Source organism: Ambystoma mexicanum, chromosome 11 (genome assembly GCF_040938575.1).
Source record: "Ambystoma mexicanum isolate Mex_15411 chromosome 11, UKY_AmexF1_1, whole genome shotgun sequence".
In the NCBI taxonomy this organism is placed as follows: Eukaryota; Metazoa; Chordata; class Amphibia; order Caudata; family Ambystomatidae; genus Ambystoma; species Ambystoma mexicanum.
The window spans coordinates 825,919,656-825,935,020 of NC_090934.1; the positions used below are offsets into that span (position 1 = coordinate 825,919,656).

At 46.5% G+C, this 15,365-nt stretch overlaps 12 non-coding genes across 12 annotated transcripts; all 12 read right to left on the reverse strand.

Annotated features, from left to right (window-relative positions):
* Window positions 1-1,646: 1,646 nt before the first annotated feature.
* On the reverse strand, window positions 1,647-1,718 carry TRNAW-CCA (transfer RNA tryptophan (anticodon CCA)). The gene has a single exon. It is a non-coding gene; the product is annotated as a tRNA-Trp (tRNA).
* Window positions 1,719-2,031: 313 nt separating this feature from the next.
* On the reverse strand, window positions 2,032-2,105 carry TRNAN-GUU (transfer RNA asparagine (anticodon GUU)). Its single transcript has one exon. It is a non-coding gene; the product is annotated as a tRNA-Asn (tRNA).
* A 1,789-nt stretch (window positions 2,106-3,894) lies between these two features.
* Window positions 3,895-3,966, reverse strand: TRNAW-CCA (transfer RNA tryptophan (anticodon CCA)). Its single transcript has one exon. It is a non-coding gene; the product is annotated as a tRNA-Trp (tRNA).
* Window positions 3,967-4,279: 313 nt separating this feature from the next.
* Window positions 4,280-4,353, reverse strand: TRNAN-GUU (transfer RNA asparagine (anticodon GUU)). The gene has a single exon. It is a non-coding gene; the product is annotated as a tRNA-Asn (tRNA).
* A 1,790-nt stretch (window positions 4,354-6,143) lies between these two features.
* On the reverse strand, window positions 6,144-6,215 carry TRNAW-CCA (transfer RNA tryptophan (anticodon CCA)). Its single transcript has one exon. It is a non-coding gene; the product is annotated as a tRNA-Trp (tRNA).
* Window positions 6,216-6,525: 310 nt separating this feature from the next.
* Window positions 6,526-6,599, reverse strand: TRNAN-GUU (transfer RNA asparagine (anticodon GUU)). Its single transcript has one exon. It is a non-coding gene; the product is annotated as a tRNA-Asn (tRNA).
* A 1,789-nt stretch (window positions 6,600-8,388) lies between these two features.
* On the reverse strand, window positions 8,389-8,460 carry TRNAW-CCA (transfer RNA tryptophan (anticodon CCA)). The gene has a single exon. It is a non-coding gene; the product is annotated as a tRNA-Trp (tRNA).
* A 313-nt stretch (window positions 8,461-8,773) lies between these two features.
* Window positions 8,774-8,847, reverse strand: TRNAN-GUU (transfer RNA asparagine (anticodon GUU)). The gene has a single exon. It is a non-coding gene; the product is annotated as a tRNA-Asn (tRNA).
* Window positions 8,848-11,028: 2,181 nt separating this feature from the next.
* TRNAW-CCA (transfer RNA tryptophan (anticodon CCA)) lies at window positions 11,029-11,100 on the reverse strand. Its single transcript has one exon. It is a non-coding gene; the product is annotated as a tRNA-Trp (tRNA).
* A 313-nt stretch (window positions 11,101-11,413) lies between these two features.
* On the reverse strand, window positions 11,414-11,487 carry TRNAN-GUU (transfer RNA asparagine (anticodon GUU)). The gene has a single exon. It is a non-coding gene; the product is annotated as a tRNA-Asn (tRNA).
* A 1,791-nt stretch (window positions 11,488-13,278) lies between these two features.
* Window positions 13,279-13,350, reverse strand: TRNAW-CCA (transfer RNA tryptophan (anticodon CCA)). Its single transcript has one exon. It is a non-coding gene; the product is annotated as a tRNA-Trp (tRNA).
* A 312-nt stretch (window positions 13,351-13,662) lies between these two features.
* On the reverse strand, window positions 13,663-13,736 carry TRNAN-GUU (transfer RNA asparagine (anticodon GUU)). The gene has a single exon. It is a non-coding gene; the product is annotated as a tRNA-Asn (tRNA).
* Window positions 13,737-15,365: the final 1,629 nt, after the last annotated feature.

Consider the following 15,365-nt stretch of genomic DNA (forward strand, 5'->3'; position numbering starts at 1 on the left):
CACAGGGGATTTAGAAGAGGACAGAGCCCATCAACAGTGCACCAAATGTCCTCTGTGTAGGCATAACTTGCTATGAGGAGAAAGCCACAGTTGCGCACTTGTGTTAAAAGGGGACAGTAGGCTGAACCCAGAGAACACGAGAGAAATGACTCAGGTTTACTGAGTGGAACACTCTGTGTCTTTGTGCCAAAAACAGCAGCGTCTTTTCAGTTAACAGCCGAACGCGCTAACCAATTGCGCCACAGAGACTCACTGGCATGTGTGTTCTGCCTTTGGCCTGATTGCATTGCTATTTTTTCTGATTGGCAGAGAACCTGAACTTTTTTCTGAAAAAGGCATGCCTCTCTTAGCACTGCAGTGCATTAGACTGCTCCCTTGCTTCCCTGAGTCCCCAAATACACAACCACCTTGGGCACAATAGAAGACACATTCCAGCAGATTTAGCAAGAGTGCACCAAGGTTTCTATATGTAGGTACCTTGCTGAGAAGCAAGACCTGCAGTTGCATTCTTCTGTTAAAAGAGGGCAGCAGAGTGCACCAAGAGAACTTGGGGGAAGTAGCTTATGTTAACTACTTGCCATGATCTTTATAGATCCCTCTGTTTGACTGGGTGAATTCTAATTTCTGGGGTAGAGTAAGCAATTTTTGGATCTAGATGCTGTGCGCAACAGGAATGCTATATACTGCACTGTACTGCTACTGAAAAGTTACCAATTTTACAGGATGTTCAGGTAAGCTTTGTTTCAGAAAACAACTTGCTAGAGGCCCTAGGACAGATTACTGGGACAAAGGAAGAGGGTTTGGGGATTAGCACATCTCCTATGAAAGGTACAGTCACGCCCGAGACAACTCTGAGTGCCTCCTCAAATTCTAAGAAATGCGAACTGGGGTCCTACGCCTTTTATTGCCAGTGGATTTTGTGTTTCAGACAAATGTGCACGCCTCCCAGAGCCCCTTGCAATGCACTTAGGGAAATGGGGGAAGGTGCTGTGCAACCCTCTCGCTGACAATGTCTCTCTTGTCTATAATGTATCTATGAGAGAGAGAGAAATAGGCAATGCGAGAGTGAAAAAGTAAAATGGAAATGTGTCTACTGGGACCAGTATAAGGGGAAATCCTCACAATCCAGGACCGACAGTTGATTGGGAGGGCGCTTACAGGTTTCCGACACCAGACCGGTACCTGAACTCACAAACCCAAACTGCAAAGTGATGGGCATTGCCACTAGACTGCCGACCCCCTTTCGGGGCCGCAGCATATTTCCTTTAGTCACACCTAGAGTTCCCAGGACAGTGCAGCATTCAGCGATTACACGAAAATATTGACAGCGCTAGGAGGCCATGCAAATGGCAGAGGTATGCTTTACAAAGCCCACGTAGCGTGCACAAAACAGCACATCAGTCAGGCCCACTTGAAGAGATGGTAAAGAGGAAATACTTCTGCTGCATCCAGTAAAACATAGAGATTGGCCTGCTTTAAAGGTTGACCATCTCCTTCATGGGTGTCTGTCAATATGATACTTCCCTGCTGCAAAGCTTACATTCGAAACGCCAGAACAACTAGGCCCCGAGCACAAAGATGCAGTCAGGTTGAAATAACGAGATACTGAAGAGCAATTTTATATTTCAGAGTGGGAAAAGCAAATATGACCCCGACGTGATTTGAACACGCAACCTTCTGATCTGGAGTCAAACGCGCTACCATTGCGCCACGAGGTCCTTGTGGCAGTCCACCTGGTGTGTCTGATGACAGAATAAAGGTAGGAGACGTACATGGACCTGCAGAGCCTCATTGCTTCTTTAGGTAGACTGGCTAGGATAGCTTCCTTCTGTGCATCAGTACACGCTGCAGCCAAACCCTTCCCATGAAGTCTTGATGTTTATGAATTGAATGGCAAGTTTTGAAAAACTAAAGCAAGCGAGAAGAATTGCTTGCAGTTTATTGGATTTTTTTGACGTCAGCAGACGAGACCTGCGAGAGGTAAACAGAAGTCCATAGTTGGTCACGCTGAATTTTTGAGCCAAAATGCTCCATCCCTGGGTGGGCTTGAACCACCAACCTTTCGGTTAACAGCCGAACGCGCTAACCGATTGCGCCACAGAGACTCATGCAGTTCTTACACAGGGCCTGATTGGTGTGCTGTTTGCTCATGCTTCCCAGGCAACCTGAAAATATTTCTAAAATAGCTCTTTTTCCCCCAGCAAATCAGGGTATCAAGCACTTCCCTACCTCCCCTAATCCACAAACACAGGGGATTTAGTAGAGGACAGAGCCCATCAACAGTGCACCAAATGTCCTCTGTGTAGGCATAACTTGCTATGAGGAGAAAGCCACAGTTGCGCACTTGTGTTAAAAGGGGACAGTAGGCTGAACCCAGAGAACACGGGAGAAATGACTCAGGTTTACTGAGTGGAACACTCTGTGTCTTTGTGCCAAAAACAGCAGCGTCTTTTCGGTTAACAGCCGAACGCGCTAACCAATTGCGCCACAGAGACTCACTGGCATGTGTGTTCTGCCTTTGGCCTGATTGCATTGCTATTTTTTTCTGATTGGCAGAAAACCTGAACTTTTTTCTGAAAAAGGCATGCCTCTCTTAGCACTGCAGTGCATTAGAGTGCTCCCTTGCTTCCCTGAATCCCCAAATACACAACCACCCTGGGCACAATAGAAGACACATTCCAGCAGATTTAGCAAGATTGCACCAAGGATTCTATATGTAGGTACCTTGCTGAGAAGCAAGACCTGCAGTTGCATTCTTCTGTTAAAAGAGGGCAGCAGAGTGCACCAAGAGAACTTGGGGGAAGTAGCTTATGTTAACTACTTGCCATGCTCTTTACAGATCCCTCTGTTTGACTGGGTGAATTCTAATTTCTGGGGTAGAGTAAGCAATTTTCGGATCTAGATGCTGTGCGCAACAGGAATGCTATATACTGCACTTTACTGCTACTGAAAAGTTACCAATTTTACAGGATGTTCAGGTAAGCTTTGTTTCAGAAAACAACTTGCTAGAGGCACTAAGACAGATTACTGGGACAAAGGAAGAGGGTTTGGGGATTAGCACATCTCCTATGAAAGGTACAGTCACGCCCGAGACAACTCTGAGTGTCACCTCAAATTCTAAGAAATGCAAACTAGGGACCTACGCTTTTTATTGCCAGTGGAGCTTTGTGTTTCAGACAAATGTGCACGCCTCCCAGAGCCCCTTGCAATGCACTTAGGGAAAGGGGGGAAGGTGCTGTGAAGCCCTCTCGCTGACAATGTCTCTCTTGTCTATAATGTAACTATGAGAGAGAGAGAAATAGGCAATGCGAGAGTGAAAAAGTAAAATGGAAATGTGTCTACTGAGACCAGTATAAGGGGAAATCCTCACAATCCAGGACCGACAGTTGATTGGGAGGGCGCTTACAGGTTTCCGACACCAGACCGGTACCTGAACTCACAAACCCAAACTGCAAAGTGATGGGCATTGCCACTAGACTGCCGACCCCCTTTCGGGGCCCCAACATATATCCTTTAGTCACACCTAGAGTTCCCAGGACAGTGCAGCATTCAGCGATTACACGAACATTTTGACAGCGCTAGGAGGCCATGCAAATGGCAGAGGTATGCTTTACAAAGCCCACGTAGCGTGCACAAAACAGCACATCAGTCAGGCCCACTTGAAGAGATGGTAAAGAGGAAATACTTCTGCTGCATCCAGTAAAACATAGAGATTGGCCTGCTTTAAAGGTTGACCATGTCCTTCATGGGTGTCTGTCAATATGATACTTCCCTGCTGCAAAGCTTACATTCGAAACGCCAGAACAACTAGGCCCAGAGCACAAAGATGCAGTCAGGTTGAAATAACGAGATACTGAAGAGCAATTTTGTATTTCAGAGTGGGAAAAGGAAGTATGACCCCGACGTGATTTGAACACACAACCTTCTGATCTGGAGTCAGACGCGCTACCATTGCGCCACGAGGTCCTTGTGGCAATCCACCTGGTGTGTCTGATGACAGAATAAAGGTAGGAGACGTGCATGGACCTGCAGAGCCTCATTGCTTCTTTAAGTAGACTGGCTAGGATAGCTTCCTTCTGTGCATCAGTACACGCTGCAGCCAAACCCTTCCCATGAAGTCTTGATGTTTATGAATTGAATGGCACGTTTTGAAAAACTAAAGCAAGCGAGAAGAATTGCTTGCAGTTTATTGGATTTTTTGGACGTCAGCAGACGAGACCTGCGAGAGGTAAACAGAAGTTCATAGTTGGTCATGCTGAATTTTTGAGCCAAAATGCATCGTCCCTGGGTGGGCTTGAACCACCAACCTTTCGGTTAACAGCCGAACGCACTAACCGATTGCGCCACAGAGACTCATGCAGTGCTTACACTGGGGCCTGATTGGTGTGCTGTTTGCTTATGCTTCCCAGGCAACCCGAAAATATTTCTAAAATAGCTCTATTTCCCACAGCAAATCAGGGTATCAAGCACTTCCCTACCTCCCCTAATCCACAAACACAGGGGATTTAGTAGAGGACAGAGCCCATCAACAGTGCACCAAATGTCCTCTGTGTAGGCATAACTTGCTATGAGGAGAAAGCCACAGTTGCGCACTTGTGTTAAAAGGGGACAGTAGGCTGAACCCAGAGAACACGGGAGAAATGACTCAGGTTTACTGAGTGGAACACTCTGCGTCTTTGTGCCAAAAACAGCAGCGTCTTTTCGGTTAACAGCCGAACGCGCTAACCAATTGTGCCACAGAGACTCACTGGCATGTGTGTTCTGCCTTTGGCCTGATTGCATTGCTATTTTTTTCTGATTGGCAGAAAACCTGAACTTTTTTCTGAAAAAGGCATGCCTCTCTTAGCACTGCAGTGCATTAGACTGCTCCCTTGCTTCCCTGAGTCCCCAAATACACAACCACCTTGGGCACAATAGAAGACACATTCCAGCAGATTTAGCAAGAGTGCACCAAGGTTTCTATATGTAGGTACCTTGCTGAGAAGCAAGACCTGCAGTTGCATTCTTCTGTTAAAAGAGGGCAGCAGAGTGCACCAAGAGAACTTGGGGGAAGTAGCTTATGTTAACTACTTGCCATGATCTTTATAGATCCCTCTGTTTGACTGGGTGAATTCTAATTTCTGGGGTAGAGTAAGCAATTTTTGGATCTAGATGCTGTGCGCAACAGGAATGCTATATACTGCACTGTACTGCTACTGAAAAGTTACCAATTTTACAGGATGTTCAGGTAAGCTTTGTTTCAGAAAACAACTTGCTAGAGGCCCTAGGAGAGATTACTGGGACAAAGGAAGAGGGTTTGGGGATTAGCACATCTCCTATGAAAGGTACAGTCACGCCCGAGACAACTCATAGTGTCACCTCAAATTCTAAGAAATGCGAACTGGGGCCCTACGCCTTTTATTGCCAGTGGATCTTTGTGTTTCAGACAAATGTGCACGCCTCCCAGAGCCCCATGCAATGCACTTAGGGAAATGGGGGAAGGTGCTGTGCAACCCTCTCGCTGACAATGTCTCTCTTGTCTATAATGTATCTATGAGAGAGAGAGAAATAGGCAATGCGAGAGTGAAAAAGTAAAATGGAAATGTGTCTACTGAGACCAGTATAAGGGGAAATCCTCACAATCCAGGACCGACAGTTGATTGGGAGGGCGCTTACAGGTTTCTGACACCAGACCGGTACCTGAACTCACAAACCCAAACTACAAAGTGATGGGCATTGCCACTAGACTGCCGACCCCCTTTCGGGGCCGCAGCATATATCCTTTAGTCACACCTAGAGTTCCCAGGACAGTGCAGCATTCAGCGATTACACGAAAATATTGACAGCGCTAGGAGGCCATGCAAATGGCAGAGGTATGCTTTACAAAGCCCACGTAGCGTGCACAAAACAGCACATCAGTCAGGCCCACTTGAAGAGATGGTAAAGAGGAAATACTTCTGCTGCATCCAGTAAAACATAGAGATTGGCCTGCTTTAAAGGTTGACCATGTCCTTCATGGGTGTCTGTCAATATGATACTTCCCTGCTGCAAAGCTTACATTCGAAACGCCAGAACAACTAGGCACAGAGCACAAAGATGCAGTCAGGTTGAAATAACGAGATACTGAAGAGCAATTTTGTATTTCAGAGTGGGAAAAGCAAATATGACCCCGACGTGATTTGAACACGAAACCTTCTGATCTGGAGTCAGACGCGCTACCATTGCGCCACGAGGTCCTAGTGGCAGTCCACCTGGTGTGTCTGATGACAGAATAAAGGTAGGAGACGTGCATGGACCTGCAGAGCCTCATTGCTTCTTTAAGTAGACTGGCTAGGATAGCTTCCTTCTGTGCATCAGTACACGCTGCAGCCAAACCCTCCCCATGAAGTCTTGATGTTTATGAATTGAATGGCAAGTTTTGAAAAACTAAAGCAAGCGAGAATTGCTTGCAGTTTATTGGATTTTTTGGACGTCAGCAGACGAGACCTGCGAGAGGTAAACAGAAGTCCATAGTTGGTCACGCTGAATTTTTGAGCCAAAATGCACCGTCCCTGGGTGGGCTTGAACCACCAACCTTTCGGTTAACAGCCGAATGCGCTAACCGATTGCGCCACAGAGACTCATACAGTTCTTACACAGGGGCCTGATTGGTGTGCTGTTTGCTTATGCTTCCCAGGCAACCTGAAAATATTTCTAAAATAGCTCTTTTTCCCACAGCAAATCAGGGTATCAAGCACTTCCCTACCTCCCCTAATCCACAAACACAGGGGATTTAGTAGAGGACAGAGCCCATCAACAGTGCACCAAATGTCCTCTGTATAGGCATAACTTGCTATGAGGAGAAAGCCACAGTTGCGCACTTGTGTTAAAAGGGGACAGTAGGCTGAACCCATAGAACACGGGAGAAATGACTCAGGTTTACTGAGTGGAACACTCTGTGTCTCTGTGCCAAAAACAGCAGCGTCTTTTCGGTTAACAGCCGAACGCGCTAACCAATTGCGCCACAGAGACTCACTGACATGTGTGTTCTGCCTTTGGCCTGATTGCATTGCTATTTTTTCTGATTGGCAGAAAACCTGAACTTTTTTCTGAAAAAGGCATGCCTCTCTTAGCACTGCAGTGCATTAGACTGCTCCCTTGCTTCCCTGAGTCCCCAAATACACAACCACCTTGGGCACAATAGAAGACACATTCCAGCAGATTTAGCAAGAGTGCACCAAGGTTTCTATATGTAGTTACCTATCTGAGAAGCAAGACCTGCAGTTGCATTCTTCTGTTAAAAGAGGGCAGCAGAGTGCACCAAGAGAACTTGGGGGAAGTAGCTTATGTTAACTACTTGCCATGATCTTTATAGATCCCTCTGTTTGACTGGGTGAATTCTAATTTCTGGGGTAGAGTAAGCAATTTTTGGATCTAGATGCTGTGCGCAACAGGAATGCTATATACTGCACTGTACTGCTACTGAAAAGTTACCAATTTTACAGGATGTTCAGGTAAGCTTTGTTTCAGAAAACAACTTGCTAGAGGCCCTAGGACAAATTACTGGGACAAAGGAAGAGGGTTTGGGGATTAGCACATCTCCTATGAAAGGTACAGTCACGCCCGAGACAACTCTGAGTGTCACCTCAAATTCTAAGAAATGCAAACTAGGGACCTACGCTTTTTATTGCCAGTGGATCTTTGTGTTTCAGACAAATGTGCACGCCTCCCAGAGCCTCTTGCAATGCACTTAGGGAAATGGGGGAAGGTGCTGTGAAGCCCTCTCGCTGACAATGTCTCTCTTGTCTATAATGTATCTATGAGAGAGAGAGAAATAGGCAATGCGAGAGTGAAAAAGTAAAATGGAAATGTGTCTTCTGAGACCAGTATAAGGGGAAATCCTCACAATCCAGGACTGACAGTTGATTGGGAGGGCGCTTACAGGTTTCCGACACCAGACCGGTACCTGAACTCACAAACCCAAACTGCAAAGTGATGCCCATTGCCACTAGACTGCCGACCCCCTTTCGGGGCCCCAACATATATCCTTTAGTCACACCTAGAGTTCCCAGGACAGTGCAGCATTCAGCGATTACACGAAAATATTGACAGCGGTAGGAGGCCATGCAAATGGCAGAGGTATGCTTTACAAAGCCCACGTAGCGTGCACAAAACAGCACATCAGTCAGGCCCACTTGAAGAGATGGTAAAGAGGAAATACTTCTGCTGCATCCAGTAAAACATAGAGATTGGCCTGCTTTAAAGGTTGACCATGTCCTTCATGGGTGTCTGTCAATATGATACTTCCCTGCTGCAAAGCTTACATTCGAAACGCCAGAACAACTAGGCCCAGAGCACAAAGATGCAGTCAGGTTGAAATAACGAGATACTGAAGAGCAATTTTGTATTTCAGAGTGGGAAAAGGAAGTATGACCCCGACGTGATTTGAACACGCAACCTTCTGACCTGGAGTCAGACGCGCTACCATTGCGCCACGAGGTCCTTGTGGCACTCCACCTGGTGTGTCTGATGACAGAATAAAGGTAGGAGACGTACATGCACCTGCAGAGCCTCATTGCTTCTTTAGGTAGACTGGCTAGGATAGCTTCCTTCTGTGCATCAGTACACGCTGCAGCCAAACCCTTCCCATGAAGTCTTGATGTTTATGAATTGAATGGCAAGTTTTGAAAAACTAAAGCAAGCGAGAAGAATTGCTTACAGTTTATTGGATTTTTTGGACGTCAGCAGACGAGACCTGCGAGAGGTAAACGGAAGTTCATAGTTGGTCATGCTGAATTTTTGAGCCAAAATGCATCGTCCCTGGGTGGGCTTGAACCACCAACCTTTCGGTTAACAGCCGAACGCGCTAACCGATTGCGCCACAGAGACTCATGCAGTGCTTACACTGGGGCCTGATTGGTGTGCTGTTTGCTTATGCTTCCCAGGCAACCTGAAAATATTTCTAAAATAGCTCTATTTCCCACAGCAAATCAGGGTATCAAGCACTTCCCTACCTCCCCTAATCCACAAACACAGGGGATTTAGTAGAGGACAGAGCCCATCAACAGTGCACCAAATGTCCTCTGTGTAGGCATAACTTGCTATGAGGAGAAAGCCACAGTTGCGCACTTGTGTTAAAAGGGGACAGTAGGCTGAACCCAGAGAACACGGGAGAAATGACTCAGGTTTACTGAGTGGAACACTCTGTGTCTTTGTGCCAAAAACAGCAGCGTCTTTTCGGTTAACAGCCGAACGCGCTAACCGATTGCGCCACAGAGACTCATGCAGTGCTTACACTGGGGCCTGATTGGTGTGCTGTTTGCTTATGCTTCCCAGGCAACCTGAAAATATTTCTAAAATAGCTCTATTTCCCACAGCAAATCAGGGTATCAAGCACTTCCCTACCTCCCGTAATCCACAAACACAGGGGATTTAGTAGAGGACAGAGCCCATCAACAGTGCACCAAATGTCCTCTGTGTAGGCATAACTTGCTATGAGGAGAAAGCCACAGTTGCGCACTTGTGTTAAAAGGGGACAGTAGGCTGAACCCAGAGAACACGGGAGAAATGACTCAGGTTTACTGAGTGGAACACTCTGTGTCTTTGTGCCCAAAACAGCAGCGTCTTTTCGGTTAACAGCCGAACGCGCTAACCAATTGCGCCACAGAGACTCGTTGGCATGTGTGTTCTGCCTTTGGCCTGATTGCATTGCTATTTTTTTCTGATTGGCAGAAAACCTGAACTTTTTTCTGAAAAAGGCATGCCTCTCTTAGCACTGCAGTGCATTAGACTGCTCCCTTGCTTCCCTGAGTCCCCAAATACACAACCACCTTGGGCACAATAGAAGACACATTCCAGCAGATTTAGCAAGAGTGCACCAAGGATTCTATATGTAGGTACCTTGCTGAGAAGCAAGACCTGCAGTTGCATTCTTCTGTTAAAAGAGGGCAGCAGAGTGCACCAAGAGAACTTGGGGGAAGTAGCTTATGTTAACTACTTGCCATGATCTTTATAGATCCCTCTGTTTGACTGGGTGAATTCTAATTTCTGGGGTAGAGTAAGCAATTTTTGGATCTAGATGCTGTGCGCAACAGGAATGCTATATACTGCACTGTACTGCTACTGAAAAGTTACCAATTTTACAGGATGTTCAGGTAAGCTTTGTTTCAGAAAACAACTTGCTAGAGGCACTAAGACAGATTACTGGGACAAAGGAAGAGGGTTTGGGGATTAGCACATCTCCTATGAAAGGTACAGTCACGCCCGAGACAACTCTGAGTGCCTCCTCAAATTCTAAGAAATGCGAACTGGGGTCCTTCGGCTTTAATTGCCAGTGGATCTTTGTGTTTCAGACAAATGTGCACGCCTCCCAGAGCCCCATGCAATGCACTTAGGGAAATGGGGGAAGGTGCTGTGCAACCCTCTCGCTGACAATGTCTCTCTTGTCTATAATGTATCTATGAGAGAGAGAGAAATAGGCAATGCGAGAGTGAAAAAGTAAAATGGAAATGTGTCTACTGAGACCAGTATAAGGGGAAATCCTCACAATCCAGGACCGACAGTTGATTGGGAGGGCGCTTACAGTTTTCTGACACCAGACCGGTACCTGAACTCACAAACCCAAACTACAAAGTGATGGGCATTGCCACTAGACTGCCGACCCCCTTTCGGGGCCCCAGCATATATCCTTTAGTCACACCTAGAGTTCCCAGGACAGTGCAGCATTCAGCGATTACACGAAAATATTGACAGCGCTAGGAGGCCATGCAAATGGCAGAGGTATGCTTTACAAAGCCCACGTAGCGTGCACAAAACAGCACATCAGTCAGGCCCACTTGAAGAGATGGTAAAGAGGAAATACTTCTGCTGCATCCAGTAAAACATAGAGATTGGCCTGCTTTAAAGGTTGACCATGTACTTCATGGGTGTCTGTCAATATGATACTTCCCTGCTGCAAAGCTTACATTCGAAACGCCAGAACAACTAGGCCCAGAGCACAAAGATGCAGTCAGGTTGAAATAACGAGATACTGAAGAGCAATTTTGTATTTCAGAGTGGGAAAAGGAAGTATGACCCCGACGTGATTTGAACACGCAACCTTCTGATCTGGAGTCAGACGCGCTACCATTGCGCCACGAGGTCCTTGTGGCAGTCCACCTGGTGTGTCTGATGACAGAATAAAGGTAGGAGACGTACATGCACCTGCAGAGCCTCATTGCTTCTTTAGGTAGACTGGCTAGGATAGCTTCCTTCTGTGCATCAGTACACGCTGCAGCCAAACCCTTCCCATGAAGTCTTGATGTTTATGAATTGAATGGCAAGTTTTGAAAAACTAAAGCAAGCGAGAAGAATTGCTTGCAGTTTATTGGATTTTTTGGACGTCAGCAGACGAGACCTGCGAGAGGTAAACAGAAGTCCATAGTTGGTCATGCTGAATTTTTGAGCCAAAATGCACCGTCCCTGGGTGGGCTTGAACCACCAACCTTTCGGTTAACAGCCGAACGCGCTAAACGATTGCGCCACAGAGACTCATGCAGTGCTTACACTGGGGCCTGATTGGTGTGCTGTTTGCTTATGCTTCCCAGGCAACCTGAAAATATTTCTAAAATAGCTCTTTTTCCCACAGCAAATCAGGGTATCAAGCACTTCCCTACCTCCCCTAATCCACAAACACAGGGGATTTATTAGAGGACAGAGCCCATCAACAGTGCACCAAATGTCCTCTGTATAGGCATAACTTGCTATGAGGAGAAAGCCACAGTTGCGCACTTGTGTTAAAAGGGGACAGTAGGCTGAACCCAGAGAACACGGGAGAAATGACTCAGGTTTACTGAGTGGAACACTCTGTGTCTTTGTGCCAAAAACAGCAGCGTCTTTTCGGTTAACAGCCGAACGCGCTAACCAATTGCGCCACAGAGACTCACTGGCATGTGTGTTCTGCCTTTGGCCTGATTGCATTGCTATTTTTTTCTGATTGGCAGAAAACCTGAACTTTTTTCTGAAAAAGGCATGCCTCTCTTAGCACTGCAGTGCATTAGACTGCTCCCTTGCTTCCCTGAGTCCCCAAATACACAACCACCTTGGGCACAATAGAAGACACATTCCAGCAGATTTAGCAAGAGTGCACCAAGGTTTCTATATGTAGTTACCTTGCTGAGAAGCAAGACCTGCAGTTGCATTCTTCTGTTAAAAGAGGGCAGCAGAGTGCACCAAGAGAACTTGGGGGAAGTAGCTTATGTTAACTACTTGCCATGATCTTTATAGATCCCTCTGTTTGACTGGGTGAATTCTAATTTCTGGGGTAGAGTAAGCAATTTTTGGATCTAGATGCTGTGCGCAACAGGAATGCTATATACTGCACTGTACTGCTACTGAAAAGTTACCAATTTTACAGGATGTTCAGGTAAGCTTTGTTTCAGAAAACAACTTGCTAGAGGCCCTAGGACAGATTACTGGGACAAAGGAAGAGGGTTTGGGGATTAGCACATCTCCTATGAAAGGTACAGTCACGCCCGAGACAACTCTGAGTGCCTCCTCAAATTCTAAGAAATGCGAACTGGGGGTCCTACGCCTTTTATTGCCAGTGGATCTTTGTGTTTCAGACAAATGTGCACGCCTCCCAGAGCCCCATGCAATGCACTTAGGGAAATGGGGGAAGGTGCTGTGCAACCCTCTCGCTGACAATGTCTCTCTTGTCTATAATGTATCTATGAGAGAGAGAGAAATAGGCAATGCGAGAGTGAAAAAGTAAAATGGAAATGTGTCTACTGAGACCAGTATAAGGGGAAATCCTCACAATCCAGGACCGACAGTTGATTGGGAGGGCGCTTACAGGTTTCCGACACCAGACCGGTACCTGAACTCACAAACCCAAACTGCAAAGTGATGCCCATTGCCACTAGACTGCCGACCCCCTTTCGGGGCCCCAACATATATCCTTTAGTCACACCTAGAGTTCCCAGGACAGTGCAGCATTCAGCGATTACACGAAAATATTGACAGCGCTAGGAGGCCATGCAAATGGCAGAGGTATGCTTTACAAAGCCCACGTAGCGTGCACAAAACAGCACATCAGTCAGGCCCACTTGAAGAGATGGTAAAGAGGAAATACTTCTGCTGCATCCAGTAAAACATAGAGATTGGCCTGCTTTAAAGGTTGACCATGTCCTTCATGGGTGTCTGTCAATATGATACTTCCCTGCTGCAAAGCTTACATTCGAAACGCCAGAACAACTAGGCCCAGAGCACAAAGATGCAGTCAGGTTGAAATAACGAGATACTGAAGAGCAATTTTGTATTTTAGAGTGGGAAAAGGAAGTTTGACCCCGAGGTGATTTGAACACACAACCTTCTGATCTGGAGTCAGACGCGCTACCATTGCGCCACGAGGTCCTTGTGGCAGTCCACCTGGTGTGTCTGATGACAGAATAAAGGTAGGAGACGTACATGCACCTGCAGAGCCTCATTGCTTCTTTAGGTAGACTGGCTAGGATAGCTTCCTTCTGTGCATCAGTACACGCTGCAGCCAAACCCTTCCCATGAAGTCTTGATGTTTATGAATTGAATGGCAAGTTTTGAAAAACTAAAGCAAGCGAGAAGAATTGCTTACAGTTTATTGGATTTTTTGGACGTCAGCAGACGAGACCTGCGAGAGGTAAACAGAAGTTCATAGTTGGTCATGCTGAATTTTGAGCCAAAATGCATCGTCCCTGGGTGGGCTTGAACCACCAACCTTTCGGTTAACAGCCGAACTCGCTAACCGATTGCGCCACAGAGACTCATGCAGTGCTTACACTGGGGCCTGATTGGTGTGCTGTTTGCTTATGCTTCCCAGGCAACCTGAAAATATTTCTAAAATAGCTCTATTTCCCACAGCAAATCAGGGTATCAAGCACTTCCCTACCTCCCCTAATCCACAAACACAGGGGATTTAGTAGAGGACAGAGCCCATCAACAGTGCACCAAATGTCCTCTGTGTAGGCATAACTTGCTATGAGGAGAAAGCCACAGTTGCGCACTTGTGTTAAAAGGGGACAGTAGGCTGAACCCAGAGAACACGGGAGAAATGACTCAGGTTTACTGAGTGGAACACTCTGTGTCTTTGTGCCAAAAACAGCAGCGTCTTTTCGGTTAACAGCCGAACGCGCTAACCAATTGTGCCACAGAGACTCACTGGCATGTGTGTTCTGCCTTTGGCCTTATTGCATTGCTATTTTTTTCTGATTGGCAGAAAACCTGAACTTTTTTCTGAAAAAGGCATGCCTCTCTTAGCACTGCAGTGCATTAGACTGCTCCCTTGCTTCCCTGAGTCCCCAAATACACAACCACCTTGGGCACAATAGAAGACACATTCCAGCAGATTTAGCAAGAGTGCACCAAGGTTTCTATATGTAGGTACCTTGCTGAGAAGCAAGACCTGCAGTTGCATTCTTCTGTTAAAAGAGGGCAGCAGAGTGCACCAAGAGAACTTGGGGGAAGTAGCTTATGTTAACTACTTGCCATGATCTTTATAGATCCCTCTGTTTGACTGGGTGAATTCTAATTTCTGGGGTAGAGTAAGCAATTTTTGGATCTAGATGCTGTGCGCAACAGGAATGCTATATACTGCACTCTACTGCTACTGAAAAGTTACCAATTTTACAGGATGTTCAGGTAAGCTTTGTTTCAGAAAACAACTTGCTAGAGGCCCTAGGACAGATTACTGGGACAAAGGAAGAGGGTTTGGGGATTAGCACATCTCCTATGAAAGGTACAGTCACGCCCGAGACAACTCTGAGTGCCTCCTCAAATTCTAAGAAATGCGAACTGGGGTCCTACGCCTTTTATTGCCAGTGGATCTTTGTGTTTCAGACAAATGTGCACGCCTCCCAGAGCCCCATGCAATGCACTTAGGGAAATGGGGGAAGGTGCTGTGCAACCCTCTCGCTGACAATGTCTCTCTTGTCTATAATGTATCTATGAGAGAGAGAGAAATAGGCAATGCGAGAGTGAAAAAGTAAAATGGAAATGTGTCTACTGAGACCAGTATAAGGGGAAATCCTCACAATCCAGGACCGACAGTTGATTGGGAGGGCGCTTACAGTTTTCTGACACCAGACCGGTACCTGAACTCACAAACCCAAACTACAAAGTGATGGGCATTGCCACTAGACTGCCGACCCCCTTTCGGGGCCCCAGCATATATCCTTTAGTCACACCTAGAGTTCCCAGGACAGTGCAGCATTCAGCGATTACACGAAAATATTGACAGCGCTAGGAGGCCATGCAAATGGCAGAGGTATGCTTTACAAAGCCCACGTAGCGTGCACAAAACAGCACATCAGTCAGGCCCACTTGAAGAGATGGTAAAGAGGAAATACTTCTGCTGCATCCAGTAAAACATAGAGATTGGCCTGCTTTAAAGGTTG